Raw genomic sequence first — 22,629 nt, 5'->3', positions numbered from 1 at the left:
TTAAAAATAAAATTTATTACAACCACAAAAGTATGTTAACACCAAAAGATATAAGCTCTTCTAAAGCAGGGACTATGTCTAGCTACTCACCACATATTCCTGGTTCACGGAAGATATTCTGAGAATTTCCCTTAGCCATAATGCTATTGACAAGCAAACTTAGTCAATGACTTCTAGAATAAACAGCATAGGTAGACACTGACATAAGCCCACCGATTTGCCTACTGGAAAAAATTCAGTAATTAGGCAGCAAAAATTGGTTCAAACACAGGGCCAGAATTCATGATAGGAAAAAAAAAAGCAACCCACAACCAATCAACCTTCCATGCATAGCACACACAACAAGGATAAGACCAGAAGTATCTGGAGGCTGGGATGAAAGGCGGGTACAGAGGAAAGAACATGAGGCTTGAACCTCCTCCCCCCAAAGAAAACAAAACACTGTAAATGTATGTGAAGAACTAAATATGTGAAATTTAAGAAAAATATTTTTAAATGCACATATCTTACAACCCAGTCAAAACAGTTTCTTTTCCCCAGTGTTTTCTCCCTAGTTCAACTACAGCTCTTCTAGAAGCCACAAAAATGTAGGAGGCCACCCTGGGCAAATACTTCTTGGAAAATACTGAATACTACATTCCTCTTTAGGAAAAGCACACATACAATATACATTTCACTCATCAAATTTTGAAAGTATTTTCAATAGATATATGATGATTATGCCTGTGGCTACCTTCCCATACTGACTGGAATCCCTCTGCAGCTCTACACTTCTGAGATGCAAATTTCTTAGGGAAATTTCTCAGGAAGACTAGACCATCTTTGGATGCTTCTTCTGTTTTAGGCTAAAAAAAAATGCATATCAATATTATCTTTCATTTATCCCTCCAAAAAACTGTATCTTATCATCAATCGACATTTAAAATACATGACAGAATTATATCTATTAAAAGGCTAAGTCTTGCACCAAATGGGGGTATAAAGGACTGAGTGTTACAAGACCAGTCATTCATATCTTGTCTAGCAGAAGGCCTTGGAGCTTTCTGATACCCATTGAACAATTGTCCAATAGAGCACTACATGTTGAGGGACCTTGAGCTTTCTTGACACAGAGTCCTTAGATCTCCTCAAACTTCAATTACATTTTTGTAATTTTTAACCCAACACAATTTAGAGAGCAATTAAACTCTGCTTGTTGTCATAAAAGATGAGGCAATTTCTTAATATCAAAGAACTGGGTGTGTGTGTGTGTGTGTGTGTGTGTGTGTGTGTGTCTGGACTGAGAGGAGTGGGTAGGAAGAACAAAATCTCAAGGCATTAGAAATATTAGTGAAACTTTTGGAATCTGTGTACCAATTGATTTGTTTGCTTATTCATTCTATAGATAATTGTTGAATACTCAATTTGCGCCAACACTATGCGAGTCTAGGTACCCTCAGGAAAGGAAGTTCATGATCCTGTCAATGAGAAAGATACCTAAACAAATAATTGGAACTCAGCTGGGTAAATGTTAAGGTAGAATTATTAATAAAGAGCATTTGGAGCACAGGAAAGGAAGTGACTTTATCAGTCTGGAATATAGACATTTCCTCAGAGGTGCTGACATTAAGCTGTGTCATGAACAAATGAGTAGGAGGTAGCCAGGGAGAAAATGGTGTGTCCCAGGTAAAAGGACAGTGACCGAAAAGGCTTGGTACCAAAAATCAGAGGGTTAGCCAAGAATGCTAACCATTTGAGCAAATATTTTAATCCTAATTGAGTGTTGATGGTTTGAAATACATATTAGATTTAGGTAGGTTGAGGCCAGATAGTGAAATAGCTTGAATATAAATAAAGCTAATAATGAACTTGTTCTATACTTAGTAGAAATACTTACCAATTTGAATGACATGAGACTAGTAAATTCATGCTGGTAGTCCTATGGAGAATTAATTGTGAAGACTCAAACAGGTTAAACAGATATAAGAGATGTTCAGGCATGTTTTGATTTCATTGGACTAAAACAGGATGGAAAGAAAAATCTACCTCTTAGGTTCATGTTTAAGGGATACAATCAGTAATTCTTGGTGTTTAAGTTATGTGGCAGATGGAGAGGAGAAATTCAAAATATTTCACACATTTTAAGCTGGAGAAACTACTTGGATGGCCACACCGACCTCCAACCAGAGGACATGGCCAGATAAAAGTATTCAATGAGAAAAATGCTTCCACCTCAGACCCACTGAGCTCTCTAAGAAGGACTGCCCATTATACCCTTCTCTAGGTAGATCTAGAATAGAAGTGACAAACTTCAGAGCATCCCACTGTCAAATAAAGCTCAAAGTTATGTCTAATTTCTCCAGTACAAGAAAAAAGTATAAAAGTAAAGTAGATAATTTTGAAACCTTTAAGTGAGGTACACATATATGCTATATTGTCATTTCCTACTGTCTCCTTGAAATAGTTACACCTTTAATGGCACTTGTGATGGCCACCCTGGTTGTCACAACTGCGTATATCTAGCAGGCATACATACAGTTTGGGAGTCATCTGCCAAGGCAGTTCAAATAATGGGAGTTGATTAGGTAACTCTAGGGGAATTTGCAGGATGGGAAAAAAAAAGAAAGAAAGAAAAAAGAAAAATCAGCCTTGGGACAACCTGTATGAAGAACACGCTAAAGGAAAGAGGGAACTTACACCTTCTAAAGGTGTTGCATGTTGATGTTTAATAGAGGATATTAATTATCTTTTCAACTGCCTCCATAACATGGCTTTTGAAACCAAATCAAACCCTTTATTTTCCTTAAATATTTGATCAGCCTACATAGCTTTTATTCTTTCACATTATATGCATTCAGATCACTCCATATGCAAATCCATCTTTGTTGGTTTTGTATTAAGTAATTTTACAAAGAGTATGATAATAACATTAGCCAAGAATTTAACCTGTAGCACTCTTCATTCTAAACCTTTGGAAGGGAAAATTGACTAAGATACATGAAAACAGAGATGATCTTCCAATTATCTTTTATTTGCTTTTGACAATATATTTTTAATAAAAACTTTTCTGTTTCCATGTTCTGAAAGCTCCAAGCCTTGGAGCTTTCACACCTGTCTTTCTTTCTGACTTAGAAACTTTTTCAGTAGCTCTTTACACAGCTGGTGCCTTCTCATTGGTTCTTTTTAATCAGAAAGGCCTGTACAGCACATGCTATGCAAGAAGGCTCTTCCTTCCCCTCTGCCACCACCCCAAACTTTATTATTTTCTGTCAGTGCATCTTCTTTGCAGTACCAATTACAAGTTAAAATTATAAATTAGTTTATTTTTCAATTGTTTCATTCTCTAGACTGTAGCTCATTAATTCCTCTGAATTTCTCATTTCTTTAGCCACATCAGAATAGTCTTTTTGAGAAATACATATATTAATTTCTTGGGGAGGTGGTAAATGGTGGTATTTTATTATTTCTTCTTTCATTTATTACTGGAATGCTTTCACATTAAAAAAGGTATGTAGATGTTTGATTCTTTTCTTTTACTTACTAGTTTTTAAGATAATGAATGTGTTACCTATTAAATGCCAAAGATGACCAATTCACTCCTTTCATTTCTTCATAATGAAACCACCATAGATGGAGTCTATATTTGTAACAGCTTAGTGATATTTCAGGTGTTGAAGATAATTGGCTCAGATCAAGAGTAGTGAGCCAGAATTCAGACATTCCCCCTTCCTTGAAGTCTGTTCAGGTTTTTTCCCCCAACAGAATCGCATAATCCTTCCTAGATGCTCCCTTAGCTTTTTGCACATACTTCTATTGCTACAACATTCTTTTTTTTTTTTTTTAGGTGAGGCAACCTTTGGTTGACCTCACAGATTGCAAGGACCTTGTCAGATTACAATCCTTTATTTTCTTTTATTTTTTACGCCTACAGCACCTGGTCTTCCTAAGTGGTCTCCCATTCAAGTACTAACCAAGTTCAACCCTGCTTAGCTTCCGAGATCAGATGAGATCGGGCTTGTTCACGGTAGTGTGGCTGTAGACTTGATACAACTTTTTGAATAATACAGAGTGATGGTTAAGAGAATAAGTTGTGGTAGAAGAGAAAACTGAGTTAATTCTGGGTTCATCAGTAATCAATTAAGTTCTTGGCTAACTTCTGGTTCAGGCTAGAACATAAAAATCCAGCTGGCAGAAACTGACCAGTTATATGTCACTTAGAAGCAACTTCTATGCACATTCCTTGTAGATGTTTCTTATTTTTCACATGAAATTCACATAGAAATAAGATCTTTGATACTCTATGGTACCCACTTGATGCTTTTACTTTCTGTTTCTGATAAAATAATTTTTGTCTACTGAGCCTCATAGTGAAGACTCTGACCATTTGTTTTTTTTCCTGCAGAAAACTCAGAGCTTTGAAACTTAGGGAAAACCAAAGAACATAGAGTCTGTGCTATACCTCCCTCCCAATTCCTCTCTGTGAATGCCAGCCACCTTAGTGTTCCCCTCAAGCAGCTTGAACTTACCATGATCCCTCCTGAATCTAGTCCTTTCCCCATGCTAGTGTCCTGATCTGGAATCCCTCTCTACTTCATACCCACTCTTTATCTAATTAACTCTTACTGACACTTGAGATTCTAGTTAAAAGCCATGTCTCCTTAGCTAAGGCATCCTTAGCTCCTCAGATCAGGCTATAATATGTACTGCAGTATGTAATTATATTTATTCACATGACTGTTTAATTCATGTCCACCTTCTTTCCTCATCTTCAAGCTCCATAATGCTAGGACTAAGGCTCTTGTTTGACATTAGAAGTTAGCATTGTCTCTATCAGAGTGAGCATCAGAAAATATTTGTTGAACAAATGTTCAATGAAAATGTACCAAGTAGTCAAGAATAGATCATTCACACGTATCAATCGTTGACTAATGCTAGCACCGGGTGAGTAGATGTAAACACATCATTTCATATTATTCTCACTTTGACTAACAAGGAGGTATCACCACTACATCATTTCAATGTGGAAATGGGAGCTCAAAGAAGTGAGCCATTTGTGTGCAACACAATAGCAATCTCAGAAAAATTAATGTGCAAGCTAAATTCTCCAATGGAGAAAGAAGAATATTTCAAGGGCAAAAACCCTACACTTATGCCAGGCATTCTTGATTAAAATTTGCAAATACCCTCAAAGTTTAATGAGAGCCTCACTGAAATGTGCAGTCGGTCCTGATTGTCAGTTGAATGTGATCCTGACAAAATGGTGACAAATTTTCATTTTTTTAGAACCAAAATGATTTAATTCATTTCCTTATTTTCATCTGTTATAAATATACTACATTTGGTTTTCCCTATCTAGAATCCAATTCCACCTTTCTGTTTGTTTATTTATTTTTATTTTTACTAACACTATTCATTTTTTTAAAAAAATAGGCTAATTTTACATTTTAAATGCTCAATGAGTGTCAAAATGATAAATTTTATGCTGTTTTTCCTCTAGTTTTACTGAGATATAATTGACAAATGAAAATTATATATATATATATATATATATATATATAATGTATACAATTGATATTTTGATGCACATATATCTGGTAAAATGATCGCTAAAATCAAGCTAATTAACATATCACCTCACATAGTTATCTTCTTTTTTTTTTTTTTTTGGTGGTAAGAAAAAATTTCAAGTATACAATATAGTACTGTTAACTAAGTCACATGCTATACATTAGCTTTCCAGAACTTACTCAACTTGTATAACTAGAAGTTTTTACCCCTTGACTATCATCTCTCCATTTATCCCACCTCCAAGCCTGTGGCAACTACCACTCTACTCTCTGCTTCTGTGAGTTTGACAGTTTTAGATTCCATATTCCAAATATAAGTGAGATCGTGAAGTATTTTTCTTTCTATGTCAGCTTATTTCACTTAGCATAATGTCCTCTAGGTTTATCTGTTTTGACAAGTTTCAGGATTTTTTTTTAAGGCTGAATAATATTCCATATATATGATATGATATGATATGATATGATATAATATAACATAATATAATAATATATAATAAATATAACATAACATAATATAACATAGCAAAACAACATACTACAATATAATATATGAAATATGTATATAAAGAGAGAGCATATATGTATAAAAATATATATAAAACATACTCTTTATCCATTCATCTGTTGACTGATATTTAGGTTGTTTCTATATCTTTGCTATTGTGAATAATGTCGCAATGAACATGAGAGTGCAGAAAGCTATTGAACATTCTGTTTCAAATTCTTTTAGATATACACCTAGAAGTGGGATTGCTGGATCACATGGTAGTTATAGTTTTAATTTTTTGAGGGACTTCTATACTATTTTCCATTGTGGCTATATCAACTTACAGTCCCCTTATCTCCACATGCTGCCAACACATCTTTTGTTTTGTTTTTGATAATAACCATTCTAATATGTGTGAGGTGATATTTCAGTGTGATTTTGATTTGCATTTCCCCAATGATTAGTGATGCTGAATATCTCTTTATATAACTATTGGCCATTAGTATGTCCTCTTGTGGGAATATCTATTAGGTATTTGACAATTTTTGAATCATTTTCTATTTTCTTTCTATTGAGTTGTATTAATTCTTTATACATTTTGGATATTAATTCTTTATCAGATACATGGTTTGAAAATAGTTTCTTCCATTATATAGACTGTCTTTTCACTCTTTTGACTGATGCCTTTGTTGTATAGAAGCTTTTTGGTTTGTTTACTTTTTTTTTTGGTTTTGCTTTTATTTTTGCTGCCTGTGAATTTTGTGTCATGTGCAAAAAAAAACATTGCCAAGACCATCGTCAAAAAGATGTTTCCGTATTTGTTTTTATAGTAATCTTACAGTTTCAGGTTTTATATTTAAATCTGTAATCTATTTTGAGTTTATTTTTGTGTACAGTGTAAGATAAGAGACCGATTTCATTCTTTTGCATGTGGATATCCAGCACCATTTATGGAAGAGACTATACTTTTCCCATGGCATGTTCTAGACACCATTGTCATTGATTTTAAATATGTGGATTTATCTCTGAGCTTTCTGTTTTAGTCTATCATTCTTGTTTTTATGCCAGTACCATTCTGTTTTGATCACTGCAGTTTTACAATATTCTTTGAAATTGGGAGGTGTGATGGCTCCACTTTGCTCTTTTTGCTCGATTGTTTTAGCTATTAAAGGTCTTCTGTGGGTCTATATGAATTTTAAGATTTTTTTTCTATTTCTATAAAGAATATCACTGGTATTTTGATAAAAACTACATTGACTATGTAGATCGATGGGGTAATATGAACATTTAAACAATATTAATTCTTCCAACCATCTCTTGATGAATACTTGCCAGGATCCTCCTCCACATCCCATCTTATCACAGCACTGTTTCATCACGGTGCAGACCTGTTCATTTCCCTGCAGAACCATGAGAGTCAATGTACTGTCCCCTTATACAAACTACTGACATTTATAGAACTTCTTATACCTGTAAAAATGGAGGTTCAGAGAGGTTAACTGACTATCAAGTTCACAGAAATAGTAAACTGCAGGGCCCAAATATGATACCAAATTTAATGTTTTCTCTATTGCAGTCCAGTTGACTAACAAGTCATCCTTCCTCAATTATAGGTACCACGACAGAAATCTGTTACCAACACCATTTTCTTTGAAATCCTATTCATATATATTAATCTTTTTTGCTTCCATCTGAATACCAGATATGCAAATGGAGACATACTTTAATATGATAAAGTTCATATAATTTATTATTTTGGTTTTCAAATTTATCATCCTATAAATAGATGATAAATTTATTTCCAGCCATGTATTCTCTTTGTAGTTCTTATTTTTGAGTCTCCAGAAAAATAACCAGTGTCCAGATAAAAAATATCACTTCTAAGAGTCTACAAAATTGCTCCAGGATTTAAATCTAGCTAAGGAAGAAAGATTAACTGCTAATCTGCTGTGCCTAAGGAAATTCACAAATTTCTAAGTCCAAAGGGATTTGTTCTGCATTTATATGACCTAAAGTCACATTCCTTCCTGGGAAGAAATCCAGAATATGCGTGCATTTTTATATATTTAAGCTGAGTCAGCAAGCAATCTGCTATAGTCAGCAATGACCACAGTAAACAATAAAAATGCCATTTTAATCACTCTCGAAATTTAAAATACATTTGAAACAGAGGCTTAACAATTAGAGTGAATTGATATGGAAAAGCAAAGTGCTTATTGTAAGCTAATATATGATATCATATGTTAAGTGTTCAGTACATTAATTTTATAACTGCAGACGCAATAATTGCAATCATTTGCCAAGGGCTCTATCTCCTTGCAACTACCTGGATTACAGGTAAGTTGATTCCATTGGTTCAAAGATGATTTAAGCATTCAGGAAAAAAGGAAGCAAGATTCCACAAAGTTATTTTTAAGAAAGATTACAGATAAAGATATTGGTCACATATAATTTTCTCTGAATCCCAGTTATTTTAATGACCATATCTCATTCTAAAACCTCTGAGACACAAGAAGCATTAATATAAACCATGATAAAACAGGAGGGAGAATTAAAGAAGTAAAAAAAAAACTACCATTAATGAAACAAAAAGCCAAACTTAGAACATAAAATTTAATAAAATTAAATTGGCCTCTTTGGGAAATAATGAAATAGGTAAACTCTCCTCCAATATCAAAATCTGATAAAAATAGTATAAAAAGAATTGCATACCAATTACTTGTATAAATGTGCACAAAATTCAAAATGAAATGCTGGCAAAGTGAATCAAGTAGTGCTTTAAAATAGTAAAACATCATGATTGAATAGATCTTATTCCAAGCATACAGGGATAATTCAACTCTACAAAATTTAAAGCTGTAATTAAGTAATTCCTATTTAAAACACATCAAAAAATAAATTTAATAAAATCCTCAAATGACAAACAAGATGCCCACTCTCAATTTAGTATTATTTCAGAAATTTTAACTAAAGCAACAGAGCAAGTAAATTAAATAATAAGAATAAATGTCATATAAGAAGAGTAAAAGTAAACTTTATTTACCAATACTATAATGATTTACTTAAAAAAAAAAAAAACCTAAAAATTTCTGAACAGTTTAAATATCCCTAAGAGAATTTGGTTAGACATGTAGATTACATATATTGGGAGGAAATTTAATCTGAAATAGTAATCTTGCTTTCATAAAGAATAAAAAAGGATAAATTTAATAAGAAATTTGGAGACAAAACTTAGAAAAACTATAAAATGTATTAAAAAACTATAAAAAATGGTCAAACAGAAAACATTTCATGTTCCTGAAGGAGACAACACATCATAAATTATTTCCACTATATTAATATATAAATATAATAAAAATTTAAACAAAATCTCAGTTTAAAAAGAAATCCAAAAAATGACTTTAGCATGCATATGGAACAGAACTACCTGAAGGAAGGCAAGACAATTTCAAGAAAGAAGCAAAAAGAAGCAAAACCTTTTTCTTTCTGGGTTTTAAAACGTTATATAGCTACTGCAATCAAAATAGTATATTGATATAAAAATGCACAAATTGGCCTGAAGAAACAAATAGAAAGTTCAGAAATAAATGCAAAGGTGTATTAGAACTTAATATATTAAAAAGCAATGATTCATTCAGTGGAAAAGATATTTCATAAAAGATGTTGGTAAACTGGCTAGGTATCTAAAAGAAAATAAAGTTAGAATCTACACCAACTACATACAAGAATAAATTCTAAATATATTACATAATTGTATTTAAAAATAAAATATGAAATATATATGATTTTTATACAAACTTAGAATAGGTGACACAATCTAAATCAGGATTAAAATTTGAGAAGCCATAAGAGAAAGGAGGCAGCAATAATGAGTATATAATATTTTTAGTATTCTAATGAATTGATAAGAATAAAGTAGCTAGTCAATCATAAGTGAAGCGTAAGATCTGAACAAGTAAGGAAGATGAAGGCTGAAGCAGAAATGTAAATTGTAAATAAAGAGATGAATAAGGAAATTCTCTATCTTAATTTTAGGCAGAAAAAAATATTATTTAAAAGTAGGTATTTTTTCAGCATTATATTTGCAAAAATGTATAAAACTGTAAGATTCAGTAACTTTTCAGAGTATGAATTGGCACACACATTTGATTCATCAATCCTGTTCTAATAAATTTCTCTCATAGTAATCAAAGCAGCAGTATGTAAATCTACTTGCTGTTTTATTGGTTTAAAATATAATTGCTATAAACATAGATATCTGGTCACAACGAAAATGACAGAGCCATCCTATGGAATTGTAGAAGTCATTAGAAGAACGAATTTGAATAGCAGATACACATATGTAAACATATTTATATCCCTAGAGAGATGTTCATGATTTACTGTTATCTAAAAAAATCAAGTTTTAAAATAATATGTACTGTTCATTATTTCTCTTAAAAATATCCACTACATTTATGTACATTTTGAGCAAGTAGATAAACATCAAACATCAGTATATTAACGTGGTTATCTTAGAGAGGAAGAGATACTATTAGCATTTTTTAATGTTTTGATTTAACTATTTTTGTGAGTATGCCAAAAATGATTCCACTTTTATCAATCTAACTTAATTGCTGGTATCAAGGCAGTAAAGTCTTGGAAGAATGGTGGAGTAAGAACATCTGAAAATCTACTCCTCTATAAAAGCGATGAAAATACTAGCAAATTATCAAAATCTACTTTTTCATAACCCTAGAAACTAACTAAAGGCTTAGAAAAAATGTTAGGACAATTTATTCAAGAAAAATGAACAAATATTGGTAAGCACACTGAATTTCATGGTGTTTTAACTTACCTTATTCCTATTCCCCTCTCCTCAGTTCCATGGTAGCCTTGAAAATAAGCAGCCTCACAACTATGGTAACCGGGTAAACAAGCATCAACTAGCAGACCTCGAAGAGGGCTGAAAAGGTTTGGAGCTCCCACAAAGCTCCATCATTTATAGAACTGTCACTGTGTGACCACTTTGCCTTTTCTTCATAGGAAAGCTCCATTTATAAGGTTGGTCTTTGTTGCCATGACTCAGAGCTTATGTCTCGAGAAACTCCATATTTAGGGCATTCGTTGAAAACAAACAGAGACAATTATTTAAATCACAGCTTTTGGAGATAGTGGTATCAGCTGGAGCAAACGAAAAGTTAGCCAAAAAACTTAAACATGAAAAAGTTCAAAGTAGGTCTGAGACTTTGAAGATCTCTAGAACATTTTTGGAGATGTAGACATGCATGTGTATGGCTGGGTGCATAACCAGGAAAGACTCAAGAAAACCATAATTTCTCACCCTTGCTGACTGTTTTGAGCCTAAAGCTTAAAGCAGAATTGTAAATAGCCAAACTTTGAAGCTATATCCCAACACAGACACAGAACCTCTTGACAGTAGGTAGGCGATGTATTGGTTAAAGGCATTTAAAAAATTAATAATACAATCATTATCTAACTGATAAACAAAGCCAAAAAAGATTTCTATGGCCTCATATGACAAAAAAATACAGACTACACAGAATTAGTCTATGAAAGCCATTAAAAAACAAACATCAGCAACAACAAAAATAACAACAAAAAGTAGCAACAACAAAGGCTAGAGGAAAGGGGAATTTGATTTACAGAGTTGATATATTACATTATTTAGAATTTTCAACTTAATAAAAAGAAGATACGCAAGAAAACAAAAAGTATGCCCAACACACAAGGGGGGGAGAAAGTTAATAGAAACTGTCCCTGAGAAAGACACGATATTTGAATCACTCACAAAGACATTGAATCAGATATCATATATATGCTCAATGAACTAAAGGAAACCATGTCTAAAAAAATAAAGCCAAGTATGAAAATAATTTATCCAAGCCAAGAATATTGTTAGTATTATCTTATAATAGAAATTATAAAAAGGAACTAAATAGAAATTCTAGAGTTAAAAATTAAAATAACTAAACAAACAAACAAACAAAAAAAACTCGCTAGAAGGTAACAATAATACATTTGGGCTGTCAAAGGAAAGAATCAATAAACTTAAATATAGATCCTTTGATAATTATCTAGTTTGAGGAGCAGAAATAAAAAAGAATAAGTAAAAATTAAGAGAGTATTAAAGACTCATGGGGCACCATAAAGCACACTAATATATACATAATGAATGAAAGTCCTAGGAAGAGAAGAGACAGAAAATGTGGCAGAAAGAGTATTTGAAGAAATAATGGCTGAAAATTTTCCCAATTCGACGAAAAAAACACCAATCTACATTTCAGGAACTTCAAAAACCTCTACAGAGGATACACTCAAAGCTATTCACAGCTAGAAACATCACAGTTAAACTGTTATACACCAAAGAGTGAAAAGGAATCTTAAATGCAACAATAAAAAACGAATCATCATATACAAGTGATCTTAAATAAGATTAATAGCTAACTTACCACCAGAAATCAAAAGAGAGTGGGATGACATTTGCAAAGTGTCATCGAAAACTGCCAACCAAAAATCCTACATCCATACATATGATCATTCGAATATTAAGGAGAATTTAAGACATTCTAAAATAAACAAAAACTAAAAGATGTCATTGGTAGTTGACCTGTCTTAAGATAAATAGAAAGTATTAGATAGACAGATGATAGATAGAAAGATATATAGACATAAAGTCCTTCCACTTGAAAGAAAAGGACACTGAACAAGAACTCAAATCCACACACACACACACACACACACACACACACACACACACACACACACACATTACTTAAATATAAAAGACAGTAAAATATAAAAGGGAGTAAAGATTTACTTTTTGTGGGTAACTCTTTTCTTCTCCTGATTAAAAAGACAACTGCATTGAGCAATGATTATAGAACTATACTGATAGATCTAGTGTATAAAAGATGCAATTTGTATGACAATAGCACAATGGAGGTAGAGGTTGAATTCTGACATTAAGTTGGTAATAATTCAATCTAGATTGTTTTAAGTTGTTAATTGTAATCCCCAGAGCAGCTACTAAAAATAAACACATACTAATATCTATCAAAAGGCACATTAAGACAAAACTTATTACTCAAGAAAAAGAATGAAATGTATAATGATAAATCTTCAACCCATCAGGAATAAATGACAATTATAAACATAAATGCACCTAACAGAGCCCTAAAATACATGAAGCGAAAATGGCAGAATTGAAGGAGAAATGTATAATTCAGCAATAATGGTTGAAGACTTCAGTCCCCTACCTTCAATAATGAATAGAGAGAGCAGCTAGGCAGAAGATCAGGAAAGAAATAGAAGACCTAAACAATACTACAAATTAACTAGATCGAACAGACTTCTGTAGAACACTCCACCCAAGAAAAGCCAATATTCCTTTAAAAAAATACCTGATCATATCCATAGTGGTAGAAAAAGCATTTGGCAAAAATCCAACACCCTTTTCCTAATAAAAACTATCAACAAATGAGGAATAGAAGAAAACTTCCACATCCTGATCAAGGGCATCTATGAAACACCCACAGCATCACATTTAATGACAACGAAATGCTTTTCCCCTAAGATCAGAAATAAGCGGACATCTGTCTGCACTTATCTCTTCTATTAATTTAAAGAAGCAAGACACAAAAGGCCACACTTAATATCATTCTCTTGATATGAAATGTCTAGATTAGGCAAATCCATAGATACAGAAGACAGATTTGTGGATGCCAGGGGATGGGAGATGGGAAGATGCAGAGTAATTGCTAACAAATCTGAGGTTTCTTCTTCGTGTGATGAAAACATTTTGAAATTAGATTGTGCTGATGGTTCACAACTCTGTAAATATAATAAAAACCTCTGAATTGTCCACTTTAAAAAAGATGAATTTTATAGTATGTAAACTGTAACTCAACAGAGCTCTTAAAAATAGGCTAAAAATAAGTGCCACCATAATTTCAAGAAACTTTCAGAACAGTAATTACTATGTACGTGTTTTCTCCACATATAAGATTCAGAAAAATATTGCTATTTTGGTCAAATTAATAAAATTTTAATATTCACTCTAAATTTCACCTCAGTCAAATGAATCAATTAAGATTTTAACTTCTCCAAAATGAGCTAAGGATACCAAGAATCCATTAATGTATAACCAATTGCATATTCTAAATTCACTTTTAATAACAATATATATAGCTTGGTTCTTTTAGCACTCATTCTATATATGTGATTATAATGTTATAAAAATAATTTTGAGCTAACATCGGATTACAGACTGATGGATTCTGGTGACTTATTAATAAAGCGGCATTTTCTTAAAACAGTTTAAATTCTTGATTACATTATATTAAAAGTAGGGCCACATTGAAACTAAGTTCATATATTTGCTTTCAGCATTAGAAAAACAATATTAAATGATAAGCTAACATCTCTTTCTAGAAATTAATTCTTAGTCTGTGGCCTATTTTACTTGAACACAATTCTATCGATGTGGACAGATGCTTTACTTAGAATTTAAAAAAAAATTTTCACTCATCCAAAAGCACCTACTACATGTCTGACAGTAAACGTAGCCCAAATATGTTAGCTAAATGACAGAAAGAAAACTGTATTAACAGAAAGAATATTGTATTTACATATTTACATTGAATGTGTTTTTTTAAGTTACTAAAAACTCATGTATAATTTACGTGATTCATATATTCAGTTTAGTTAGGAAAGGAAATATACTTATGCAGTACACATGCCATTTTCACCAAATTCAGGCTGAAAATCTGTCATTCTTAATTGACAATTTTTACCCAAGCATAGAAAATAATTTACCACATAGCAAAGCTGACTTAATGATCTAGTTCCTCCAAAAATTAAAACAAATTGGTATCTATACTACTTCCAGAATTCTAACATACTCTGGGGATTACCACTGGCACTGCTAAATTCCAATTTGAAAACAATAATTCAGAAAAACAAGGCCGTATGTTACTGGCAGCTTGGCAAATGGCACTTTGGTCACTGCTTGCAATTTCCCTGGCTCTGAGGCAGCATGCAGCATTGTTCATAATAATCAATACTAAATATTTAGGACATGAAAGACAATCTTTTTGATGTTATCCATATAGTCATTTCGTAAAATATGTAGAGCAGAACACAAGGAAAATAAAATTGGGAAAAATTAACAGACATTTCCACAGTCAAAAAGGTCTGGGGACCACCATAACATTAGATCTTATCCTTGCTAGGTCAGAGTACATGTAAGTACATTATAAATTCTCAAAAATCACTCTGGGAGGAATCTTGTTTAATATTACTTAATCCAGTTTTTATTAAAGATATTTGACATCAATATTTCTCTTTTTCTATATCTTTTCCTATCTCCTTCTCCAAAACACACATGCAAAGTATCTTTGAACATCCTAAGTTACGTCTTATTGAGCATAAGTAAAAGTTAATATTTGCTGATTGAATGAACATTTTTACAATGCTTAAACAAGTGCATTGAAATCAGTTAAAGGATGAGGCCAAATTGAAGATTCTCTGTAGCACTCTCGTTTAGCCAAAAAATTCACGTATAACCTATAGATAATTATATCCTCAAAAGCGAATGTGGCTGAAATTCCTTCTGGCGCATAGGGTAGCGATGCCGGTGCTGCCAATGGACTGGTTTAATGTTTTCCCTAAGCAAGTCTGAAGTTAAACTGATGGTAGTTGAAGTGACATACCTAGAAGGAACTCAGTTTCCAGGAGAGTATTACATGTTCTTTTCCAGAAAGTTTAAAGGTGTTCCAAAGAGAGAAGGAGGGCCTGCTTGAAAACCATGCTAATACCACAAAGCATTACTCACAGATATTAGGCACTGGTGTAGAATGGGTATATTCTCATTAATTTAAAAGAGAAGGGGACACAGAACTAAGGTGCAGTTTAGTACCATCCTAACTCTGGCCATGAAAAATATAAAAATAACTGGAATGATGAAATCTACTAAGTAGAGTTGAATAGGCACTATAGAAGCATCTGGGAAATTCAGTTTTCACAGGTGGCAGCATCCTACGATTTAGTCCTGTATCTGCTGAAGGTGATCCAGATCTCTTATATAAAAATATATTTTGTAACCAAGTGCAAAGATTTTAATAATTTTCCTTGTAGATAGTTCCATAAACCCCCTTATGTCATGCAAAGATTACATCATTGTTGCCACATAGCCTTCTCTCTTTTCCTCTATATAATGCTTATCAGGATAAATGTTAATTTATCCTGATGGCATTGGAATGGATTTTCTCTTTCCTTTAATTGACCCCCAAGGCTTTCATATGTGCCACATAAGAATCAAAAGCACCATTTAATTGGAAAATAATAAAGCATGATGTTAGGTTATGTTCAGAGCTCTGGGAAATGACAACAGATTAGAGTTGTAGGTGTTATTTATTTATTTTATTGCATGTGATAGAACTAGTGAAAATTTGTTCACTGATAACTCAGATTTTAAAAAATATCCAACAATACTCACTATTTTGGTGTATAGTTTTATGAGTTACATTCGTTTCCACAATCATAAGCGGGATATAAAATCTCAACATCACACACACACACACAAATCCCTTTAACAACCATCCTCTCCCACCACTGCCCACACCTAGAAATCTTTGAAGTGCCCCTTGCATTTTTAATATCATAAGTGGAATCAGAAAGTATTTAATCTGGCTATTGTCACTTAGAATGATGCCTCTGGAGATTCATCAAGATTGTATCAATAATTTTTCCTTTTTACTGCTGAATAGAATTCCATTGTGTGCATATACTACAGTTTGGGTAGCCATTTACCCATTGAAGAACATTTAGGTTGTATCTAGTTTGAGGCAACTGTGCTGCTATAAACATTGTTGTACAGGTTTATATAAGAACATATATTTTATTTCTTTAGAGCAATTTCCTAAATTATGATTATGAGGTCACATGGCAGTTGTATTTTAACTTTGTAATCAACTGCCAAACTTTTCCAGAGTGGATGTACCATTCTGCATCATGTGGATTTCAACAAACAGACAAAGATATAGTACTGGAGAAGAATTTATTTTTCATAGGTAGTTTACATTAAGATGGGATGTTTCCTAAAGCAAAAGATAACAAAGCACATATTAACTATATTCAGTTCTGTGTATCTTAAAACCTAATTCACTTGGTTCATTTGTTTCCTGAAGATACAGTAGAAAATAAAAATTGATGAACACTAAAATGTAGTTATGTATTGCATAACTACAGCTTAGTGTGAAATCATTGCATCCCTAATTATGACTTCTGTTCTGCTCAGAACAGCTGGTATCACTGAATGTTTTAAATTGTTCAACAGACTCAGCAAGACAGGATCATGGAGAATTGTTTCCTCCCATTACTAGGACATGGTGGCAAAGAGGATTCAAGGCAGCATGGAAAACGAATCCACAGAACGAATCAGAAACGAAGGCTGGGCCATAAGACAAGTACAGCCAGATATTTCAATAGATAAGTTCTCTACTGAGTTGTTCAGCGAGAGAGGTGGAAATGTGAAACAAGTTTGCAAGCCACTTGTTTAGAAAGGAAGAAAAAATCTGGAGAAAAACTACATCTTTGGTGACTTCTTTTGAGTTGCTGGATCAAACCCTGACAAAAGAACTACATAGTCCAATAGTTTCTGTAAGTAAATTAGTCTGTTTCAATTGAGTTTCTGTCACTTGCCATACAAACTAATTTCGTATAGAAATTACATCTCTTTAAACAAACTGAAAACAAACATAAAATAACACAAAACACAGTGAAAAACTTGGGGTAAACATCTAAAAAGGCTGGAAATAAAGAAAAACATTGTTCTACTGTACTTGGATGGTAGAACTATATTCGTGCTTTCTTCTGTTTTTCAAAAGTTCTTATTTCCACTTTTGATGAATAGTTTCTTTCATTGAAGAGACAGGTAAATAAAAATATATGATTTCAAAATATATCTATTTCTACAAAAGGATTATACTTCTTTAAGAACATATAAGTCCACAATGAAGAATATTCAGTTAACAAATCAACCATAAGTTATTGAATGTTGATGCCTTTCTGTGCAGGAGGAACAAAAATTAAAACTAAATTATTTAACTAAAATAATATTGACTTTAATAGCTGTATAAGTACAGAAAATTTATTTAGTTTTTCTGAGCATTAGTGTCAACATCTAAAATAATGTAAGTGTGCTTTGTGGCTCTCAGTTCCTGTTCTAGGCATGTGACCAAAGAAAATGCATTGTTCCAATCAGGCTCCACTTTTAAAAAGGCGGTTAGATGTTTCTGGAGTGTTTAAACTCTACTCCAGTTATCCAAAAACACTCTCTTTGACTTCTTGGTGGCCCCATTTGCCTTAAAATTAGAAAAAAAAAATCTGAATTTATAGATCTTTCCCAAAATTATGATGGGAAATCAATGGATTTCCATTTTCTTAAAATAGATTCTTTTGCTAAATTCAAGGTAGTCCAACAATGGGAAATAGTCTACCATATGACATAATACTTGTATGCCTTTGTAAACATCAGTGATGGGCTCAGTTTATTCCTATAATACCAAATTTAGTGTGTTTGGCTACCTAATTATAGCCATAAAAATGCATAAGTTATTGGTTTGGTTTTTCAGAGACCACTGGTTATAAAAATTCATTTTCATCTGAAAAAGAAGCTCAGTAAATCTCTGGAGAAAATTTGTTAGGCTTAAACATCTGACGACATTTAAAAAAGTCTCTACAGTTAAGCTTTCTTCAAAATATCATAAATTAAAGGTAATTAAGATTATAAGTATAAAGCATATTGGCAACATTATAACTTCTTCCATCAACAATACCAATCTGCAAAATACAAATGCTACCAATGAATGACACAAATCTAGCTTCTTACATCCTCTTTTGAGTTGCATTAATTAATACTTTTTGTTTTTGTGTCCACTATATCTTTGGACTATAAAGTCAGATTTTCCATTTTAATATGAAGCTTCCCAAACATCTAACATGGAGATGATTTGATCGTACTAGTTCACATGTGGCAACAAATTAAGTTTAAATGGATCCTCCAAACTTATGATTGTCTATAACCTCAGTCGGGCACTGCCTAGAGGTAAGGTGAATTGCCTTTTTCTTTAAACCCATATTTTAGACACAGATTCTATAGAAGTTGGCAGCTATTTTCTTTGAATAGTTCCTTCCATAAAGGTGTGACATGGCATATTTGGCCCTGAAATATTTCTATCACTAAAACGATAAATTCTGATAGCAATTTAAAAACCTTCTTTCCAATTCAAAGACTTCAAGGTGCTCTGGTAAAACTGAAAATTTCATTTTACAAAACAATGCTAACTTTTCTAGTCTAAACTATCATCATCACTCATTCATATTTCTGCGTTTAGACACCTAAATGATCTACCAACATCCCTCTGGCCTCTTTTCAAGTGGTATTCTGCTCTGCAGCCAGAATGGAGCTGATTGTGTTAGTCTGCATCTAATTTCCACCATTTATTGACTATAAATAGTGTAAAATTTACTTTACCTATCAATACTTCAGTTTCTCCTTCTGAAAAATTGGGATTTTAATAGCATCCTTAGAGGGCTGTTGACAATTGTGTACGTTAATGTATTGAAAGCTTCGAAGAGTGTCTTGCATGTAAGAAGTACTCAATAAGTGGTACTATCAGTATCATTTTCAGAGTGAAACAAATAATGCTCAATGTGCCCTACAAGGCCATGCCACCACCTACGTCAATGTCTTCATCTCAGCTGCACTCGCCTTATTTCATAGACTTATTTCAAATATGTTCCTTCTTTGCATATGTTTCCCCTAGAATGCATTTCCACATATTTTATCTGAAATACTGTTTTCTTCTAGCTTTGCCACTACTCAATCCTTGGCTCTCAGTTCAAGCCTACTTTGATTAAACCAGGTCCTTAAGCTTTCGACACTAAAGCTTTATAAGCCTCCTTTACCTATATTTTCAGAAAATCAGAAAATGTTGCTATTTTAATTTTGGAGAAATCTATAAACAGATAATTATGATATAACTAAGTGTATAAAATATTTATAATTGAATTTTTATGAAGCTAAGGAGAAAGAATGAATTACTCTGGAGACTAAATCAGAGAATAATTGAACTGGTCTTAAAAGATAAATTGGAATCTGCCTGACTCAAAAAGGCAAAAAAAAGGATTAGATGCCATTTATGATCAAAGTGTTGGACACAATTATGGAGACCATGAGTATAATATCTCATTTAATTATCTTGAGAACCTTTCAAGTTAAGTGCTATTTTCTCCACTTTAGACATAAGAACTCTGAGGATTGAAGTAATGCACATAAGATTCTATAGCCTACTTAAGATAGGGTCTGGATATGAGTTTAGATCTGACTTTCCTACATCACCTTTGCACTGATGGCACCCTTTCATACGTAATAGTATGTAGGCGTAAAAGAACAAGATTCAGTCAGACTGTAAAGGCAGTTGGGGCAGGCTATAAGGTATATTGGTGAGGCTAAGAAGGCAGATCAAAACTAAAGCATAACAATTTTCCTGTGTTTCCCAATGAGTACAAAGAATCTTGTCAAGTCAAGCAAAGGGTAGGTGTCTTATCATTTGGGCTCAACAGGAACTGACTCACTTTTTCTGGGCAGTTGCAGATGGCCCTCACCCATCTCCTCCTCTCTCTCCACTGTCTGAACAACCTTCTCATATTAACACGTCTGCCAACCCTCACAGGTTGGAGTCCTACCTTTCTTGGTCTCAAGTGGGAACTATTGTGAGAGGGAATCTGTTTCGGGTGCTATCCTTCGTTAATCTTCTCTACGAGGCTAGAGGATACAGAACCACATGGGACAGCCAGGAGTTAGAGGGCAGAGCTGTTTTCCCTGTGGGGTATATCTGAGTTAGGACAGGCATTCCAAAATCGGCCAACTAGATATGCCGTAGTAAAGAGCTTAAACTTTATCCTGAAAGCTATGTTTTACAGTTTCTGAAATATTACTAAACATTGATTTGTAATAGATTTATGTAAATTAACTATATTCAACAGCCAATGTAGTATACTTTGAACCCCTGGAGGATGTGCCCTGGTTCAATGTTGACTGTTTCTAGCTTATTTGCAAGAAATCATCTAACATAGGAACTAAGAGTTAATATGTTTATGATTTTTTACAAGGATACATTTATCAGTGTGGTGACAATTATCTGGATAAACAACTATGTGCACCAAAATGAGACTTAAGAGTATTTCTATATTTAAAACAATAGATAAGTCTAAAAAATTACTAAATTTTGCCTATAATACATATACTTCAATTTGCAGGAAAATATCTCCCTTATTTAGTTATGATCAAAGGAGGAAAAGGACATAATTAATTGTTCTTTCTTGTCCTAACAATTTTGTAGTTCATAGCAAACCTTGCAAAAGGAACAGAGCCAAAACAAGTATTCTCATGACTAGAAAGACTCAACTTTATAAAGATATAACTTTATTTAAAGCAAATTCAAATGTGCTTGAATAATTAGGGGAAAATGATAGTGCGGTCTCCCTACAATCATTCTTACATTAAACTCTGTACATCAAAATCAAAATTATTTTTTTGCATGATGGGCAGTTTCCCATTACCAATTTTCTAAATTGCCTAATAATTTTATGTAGTATAATTACAAGACTCCTGCGTGTGTATTTTCCCTTCTCTTTGCTTGGATTTGAATACAAATTAAGAGTAATCACTAGCAAACCTTTATGGTAAATGCTTCCAATGTAACGGTGCAACAGAGCTATGTAAAATGAACCTAACAAGAAAGCCCTTGAAACACTCTTCCCTTAACAAAAGGACAGGAAAATTCCCATACTAAGTGATTTTCTGAATAAAAATGGACGAATATGTGAAGGCCGATAGCTCATGAATCATTTTCATTTCTAAAACTCTGCTGAACATTTCCATCTTATAACTCACTAGTACACACAATTCGACATTTGTAAATCCAGACTCCCTATGGGTGTTTTCCCACTGCAATGATTAATTTTAATGTCAGTTTGGCTGGGCTTCAGTGTCCAGTTGTTTAGTCAAATACTAGTCTGGATGTTGCTGTGGAGGTCCTTTTATAGATGTGTTTAATATTTATGATTGGTTGACTTAAATGAAAGAGATTATTCTTGATGATGTGAGTGGGCCTCAGCGCAATCACTTGAAGTCTTTAAGAACAAAAACTGAGGTTTCACAAAAAGAAGAAATTCTGCCTCAGAACTGTAATACAGTTTCCAGCCTGCTGGCCTACCCTATGGATTTTGGTCTTGCCAGTCAGTTTTTTAAAAATAAATCTCTCTTACCTCAGTCTCCTCATGTGTGTATGGCAAAGCTCACCTTTCTCTCAGTGACATCTGACTCAGCTGCTTCACCCAGGCCTGCTGATAACTGTTGGTGCCTATGCCTTCCAATCATGTTTTTGAAGCACACTACAGCCATTCTGCCCATGTAAACCAAGCCATTAAAACCCTCAAAATGCAAGCTCTCGATTGTCTGATCTAAACCTATCCTTGTTTTAAGAGTTAAAAAGGTTAATTGCTTCTTTTCTTTTCACTCATATCAAT

The 22,629-nt window shown here is 33.1% G+C and overlaps 1 protein-coding gene and 1 pseudogene across 5 annotated transcripts in view; both read right to left on the bottom strand.

The window, feature by feature from the left end:
* The window catches only part of NRG3 (neuregulin 3), a 990,054-nt gene that overhangs the window by 477,844 nt on the left and 489,581 nt on the right, over window positions 1–22,629 (bottom strand). The window lies entirely within an intron of this gene.
* On the bottom strand, window positions 3,902–4,020 carry LOC120609928 (uncharacterized; annotated as a pseudogene).

Source organism: Pteropus medius, unplaced genomic scaffold (genome assembly GCF_902729225.1).
Source record: "Pteropus medius unplaced genomic scaffold, Ma_sr-lr_union100, whole genome shotgun sequence".
NCBI lineage: Eukaryota > Metazoa > Chordata > Mammalia > Chiroptera > Pteropodidae > Pteropus > Pteropus medius.
The sequence above is the reverse complement of the archived record's forward strand: the minus strand, read 5'-3'. Positions and strand labels throughout refer to the sequence as shown.